The sequence below is a fragment of the Canis aureus genome, chromosome 4 (genome assembly GCF_053574225.1).
Source record: "Canis aureus isolate CA01 chromosome 4, VMU_Caureus_v.1.0, whole genome shotgun sequence".
Classification (NCBI taxonomy): domain Eukaryota; kingdom Metazoa; phylum Chordata; class Mammalia; order Carnivora; family Canidae; genus Canis; species Canis aureus.
In genome coordinates this window covers 57,032,180-57,037,842 of record NC_135614.1, presented here as the reverse complement: position 1 = coordinate 57,037,842, position 5,663 = coordinate 57,032,180, and the positions used below count along the sequence as shown (strand labels likewise).

Genomic DNA, 5,663 nt, shown 5'->3' with positions numbered 1-5,663 from the left:
CCCAGCTGCCCTGAGTTCCCCATCTCTCCGCCCCACCTCCCCACCAAGTTGGCCTGGCTCTCTGCTAGGCTTGGAGCAGGCCCTGCCTTATCTCCAGACGCCTGTTATCTGCACACCCATCTGTGGACAAATGGCCGGCCCGGCTGGCTCCTGGTCACCCCTGCCTGGAGGGGGCCCTCCTCTCAGACCTGCGTCTGGCAATTTGGGCTGGAGCCCAAGGTGGGGGGTCTCACAATGGAGGAGGCCCAGCCCAGTCCCACCCCTGGGGCTTTCAACTCCAGAATGATGGTGCTGGGACATTCCATTCACAGGACAGGAATCAGGGCCAGGAAACTCATCCCTTCCCACTGCCCCTTCACTCACTTGGTTTTGCAGCAGGCCTTATAATGTAGGTAGGGGCTGGAACTGTGATTCCCATTGGACAGTTGGGGAAACCAAGGCTCAGATCGGGGTGTAACTGGCTGCAGGTCACACAACAAGGCAGAGGCTCTGCTGGGAGTTGAATGAGGCCCCCTACCTTCTATCTCGGCCTCTGCAAAGGAAAGCCCACAGATACCAGACTCCTGGCCCAACTTTGCCATGCAAACCAGGTGGCTGAGACACAGTCACTCCTTGCTTTGGGACTTCATTTCTGTACTTTGCAAACACACAAAAGTGAAGGCCTGCTCCCAGCTCCCAGGAGGCAGGTGAGCAGTAGGCAGAGTGAACCATGGGCTCTGCGCCCACCCTCCTTGGGTTCAAGTCCCACTTTCCCCACTTATGCTCAGCAGGACCTTGGAAAATCACTTGCTCTCCCTCTCTTTGCCTTGGCTTCCCCGTTTGAGAAATGGAAGAATAGGAGCCCTTATGTCACAGGATTGTTATGAGGATTAAGTTAACCTACACACTAAGTACTTAAGTACTTAGCACAGTGCTGGGCCCATAATGAGTACTCACAAGTAAATGTAGGTTACTGTTATTTGTATTAGCCGTCAAGTATAGGAGGAGGACCCAGAATAGTGCTTGCAGTAGGTGGGTTGACTCTGTGACCGTGGGCGGCTGACTTGACATCTTTGAGACTGTTTTCTCACCTGCAAAATAGAGGCAGTGAGGGGCCTGTGTGGTTGAGGTTCTGGAGAGGAGCTTGGCACAGAGCATGGCCCCAGCGGCCAGGGTGGGGCAGGGCACTGCCTGTGACCCACGGGCAGGGGTGTCTGCAGGAAGACAGAGACAGCCTGTAGGCCTTTGTTTACAGAGCCCATCTCTCCCCTGATGGATGCAGCCGGCAGAGTCTGTTTGCAAGTTCCTCCTGGAAACATGAATCAAGGTCTGTTTGGAGAACGCGCGCGCTCCTCTGTCAAACATTCCACCCATTCTGGGGCCACCAAGCCCCCGGAGCCAAGAGCAGAGTGGGTCCCAGACTGTACCCAGGGACAGAGCAGAGGCTGAGACACGGAGCCAACCTGGGGGAACCGGACAGCCTGGGCTCAGTGACCCCCCCACCCCCGGACAGACACCCTGCCTGGCCTCAAGGAGCTCTCTAGAAAGCAAGATAAGACCTGGACCCAACCAGAAAACAGGGAGGGTGAGATAAGGACCCATCTGCTTCTACTCTGGTCCCCTGTGATCTTTCACAGCAGCACCAGGGTGATCTTCTCAAAATACAAATCTCATCAGCTCTCCTTTGCTCACCAGCCACAAGTGGCTTCCCTTGCAGCTGAAAAAAGATCAGGTTTGGGCAGCCCGGGTGGCTCAGCGGTATAGTGCCCACCTTCAGCCCGGGACGTGATCCTGGAGTCCCGGGATCGGGTCCCACGTCAGGCTCCCTGCATGGAGCCTGCTCCTCCCTCTGCCTGTGTCTCTGCCTCTCTCTCTGTGTGTGTCTCTCATGAATAAATAAATAAAATCTAAAAAAAAAAAAAATCAGGTCCTTACAATGGGGACCTCCCCCCTAACCCCACCACTAGGACCTCTGCTCCCGCACCCTCATCTCCAAGTCCTGCTTTCCCCGCAGCCCCTCAAGGAGGCCTGCCACGCTCCTGTCTTGGATGCTTTCCCTAGGCCCCTCATGCCCCTGACGCCCCCCAAGGCGTCCCTGACCACCCCGCTGGCCCCCATCAGACCTGGGAGTATACGTGTATTTGCTGGCGCGTGTAGTGTCCATTTCCACAGGGATGGGGGCAGCGTCCGCTCTATTGCTCAGCCAGCGCCCAGCCCCTGGCGTGAGGCTCCGAACAAACAGCTCTTCAGTGAGAGAACGACTGACTGTGGGAAGAATTGATCTCTGAAAATGGATGGTTGTAACCAGTTGGGGGATCAGAGAAGGCTTCTGGGGAGATGGCAGCACAGCCAGGGCTTGCTGAGCAGGAAGGCTGACCCTCCCGGGAGATGAGGAAGGAGGAAGGGCAGGGCTTAGCTGCTAAGCAGCGGGGGGGTGGGGGGGGGGTGGGGGGGGTGGGGGGGGTAGGGGCCCACTTCAGGGGAGGCTGCACCGGGCGGGGGAGACCAGGGCCGCCAGTTCAGCCACCTTGGCCAAATCACTTCAACCCTCTGAATCTCAGTTCCTGCGTCTGAAAAATGGGGGTGATGATATGCATCCAGAGACAGAGCATGAGAGGAGGAAATGGGGCGATGCACGTAAGCCCCCCAGTCCGAGGTCAGTAGGTGGAAAGTGTCACCACCACAGATTTCCAGTTCACCGCCATAGCGATCTCAGGGAGGAGGTGTCCTACTGCATCATTCTCCCGTAATAATTAATTGGATTTAACACTACATATATCTTAAATATTGAAACACTGTCAGATTTACAGAAAAGTCACAAGTACCGTAGTACATAGACATTTTCCCCCTGAACCAGATGAGAAGAAGTTGCTGATACGATGTCCGGTCTCACCTAAATACTTGTGTGTAGATTTCTCTTTTTGCCCCTTTGTGTGTATTTCCAACAAACATGGACAATCTCCTACCAACCATAATATAACCATCACTGTTGGGACATTGACACATTCCTAGCAGAGAATCTTCAGACCCCATCGGAGATTCTTCACGGGGCGGGACTGTCGTGCAGCTTGTGGTTGTCACCACTTGGTCCCCTTGTTCTCCCGGAGGGATGAGGGTGCTGGGCTCCCGGCTGCCTCTAGGTGGCACACAACTCTCTGAGGAAAGGAAGGGAACTCCAGGTGAATTAATTCCAAGGGAAGGAGGGATTGTTTTTTTTTTTTAGAATACAAATAAACGTTTATTGTACAAAATTGAGGCCTTCATATTTCATAGTTCAATAAGGCTAAACAAAAACTAAGTTATTTTTTAAAATTCACAAAAATTTCTCTTTCACTCCCCCACATCCCAACTATTAAAATGGCCTGACAAATGTTATCGAAACAAACACTTTAAATAACACCGAGTCCTTTAAAGACAACTATGCCATATGTTATTTTTTGGCATATGTGATCTTCATGGCATGGGACGGTGTGATTTTAAATCCCTGTAAAGCATCCCTGGCAGCTCCAGCCTGTCCATCATTTTCAAATTCAACAGAAGCAATGTCATGCCTTCCGAGGACTAAACGTACTTCTTTGAGGCCCCGAAACTGATTAAACAGCATAGACAACATCATCTCATTAGTCTCTTCTGGTAAATTGTTGAAGAATAAAATATAGTTTGGAGGGTACTCAGGGACCTGAGGATTTGGTGTTGAATTTCCTTGAGTATTTGCTACATTTGGTGTTCCCTGACCAGGCTTTATGTTTGCAGTGGTCTCAGTCTGTTCCACAGTTTTTGCTTTTTTCTTTTCCTTCTTCTTTTCTTTGTCAGCAAAGTGCCACGCATTTTAGATATTATATCCGAATCTGTTTTTGCATACTGGATTCGCATTGGTTTACCATAAAATGGAAATCCTTGTAACTGTCTCAAGGCATTTGTGGATGAGCCCAGTTCCTTAAAAATAACAAAGCCTTGTCCCCTCATCTTCATGGTCTTTAAAGCTACAATATCTACCACATGGCCAAACTGAAAAAACAGGGCGTATAGGGATCTCTTCAACTCTTCTTTTTAAATTTTGTCATTCATATTGTTAATGTAAATTCTATGATTTGGTCTGATATCCATATTTGCAGTTAAACTGTTCAAATTGCCTGAGGCCTGCGCTGGTCCCGTACCAGGAGGGATAGTTTTACATGGATTAAGCCCTGTCTGTACGGGTGGGTCCTCCAAAGGAGTCAAATTTTACCCTCTGTTCCCACTAGGAGGAACCAGCATTCATTCATTCATTCATTCATGCACTCATGTATCAAGTACTTCCTGGTGCCTCCTGCTGCTGATAGCTAAAGCTCATGTGCCTTCTGAAGGTCACAGTACAAAGAAGGCAAGGACAAGGTCACTGGGCTCAGAGCTCCGAAGACCGGGCACAGGCCCAGGTTTTGCTCCTGGCTTGCTGTGAGACTTTGAGCACCTTTCTAGGATCTAACAGTTTAAAAAAATTGCAGATGTCAGCTTGGCTAGATTAGGGTTCTGTTTCATCACCCCATGCCTGTCCCCCTCCATCTTGAACCTATCTCTAAATCCAAGGGACACTCTGCTCCAGACTCCTCCTCTTTCCCATAAGAAGGCAACCAAGGTGTGGATTCAAGTTGCTCACAGGCAGGTGAGAAGATAGTTTGAAAGGACCTGGGGTGTTAGCATGGTTGGAGAGGGGCTAGCACCAAGCAAGAAAATCTCCAGCCCCAGGAAGTGGGGGGACAGGGAAAGGGAGCTAGGAGGCTGGGGGCTATCTTCCCCCACCCCACCCCCAGAGCAGAATGGTGCCTCTATCCCCCACTCTTCAAGTGCTGTCCCGTGGCTGGCTTAGCAGGAATCTCTTGCCCAGTTGGTAACTACAGCAAGGGGTATACAGAGACTGTCTCCAGGTTTACCCTCGACCACAAACTGTATCCCCTATATGATTTACTCTGCTGTGCCTCTGTTTCTGCATCTGTTAAATGGGAGCCAAACAAAACCTTTCTCTTGGGGAGATGTAACCATACTGTTGATCAAAATGCTTCCATATGCTTCTGCTATTGAGAGCAGGACAGCTGGAAGGAAAGTGTGAGGTCTCGGAACCTTGACTCAAAGGAAGATCCTGTGAGGGAGAGGGGACCCACAGGGCGCTCATCACACATAAGGAGCCCTGTGGTGCTTTCTGCATCACCTATGCTGGTAACTCTTCAGCCACAGACAGCAAGCTCCCTGCAATGTCCAAAGTACTGCCTTATCCATGACCTCGTGTGACTTTCATCTTCTACCTTGATGGGTGGGATGGGATACTGAGGCTCGGGAAGGGAGGTGTGACAATGAGCTAGCAGCAGAGTCAAGCTGTAGGGGAGAGAATCAGGCAGTCCTGGGTTTAAGTCCCAGCTCTGTCATGCCCAGGATCTGTGACTTTTGGCAAATCACTTCACCTCTCTGAGCCTCAGTTTCTTCACTTATTCAATGGAGATAGCTCAAAATCATTTAGAGGGTTAAATTAAATAATGTTAAGGAGGGCACATGATGAGATGAGCACTGGGTGTTAAATGTTGACAAATTGAATTTAAATAAAAAATAAAATAAAAATAAGTAATGTAGCATGAGATGCAGGGTGCCATCCTGGTTTTGATAATTGCCTGAGTGAGAACACACCTTCCTTGGTTCTAAGTGACCATCTATGG

At 50.3% G+C, this 5,663-nt stretch overlaps 1 pseudogene; it reads right to left on the bottom strand.

Moving 5' to 3' along the window:
- Positions 1-3,351: 3,351 nt before the first annotated feature.
- LOC144311899 (U2 small nuclear ribonucleoprotein B'' pseudogene) lies at positions 3,352-4,086 on the bottom strand (annotated as a pseudogene).
- Between the last annotated feature and the right edge of the window lie 1,577 nt (positions 4,087-5,663).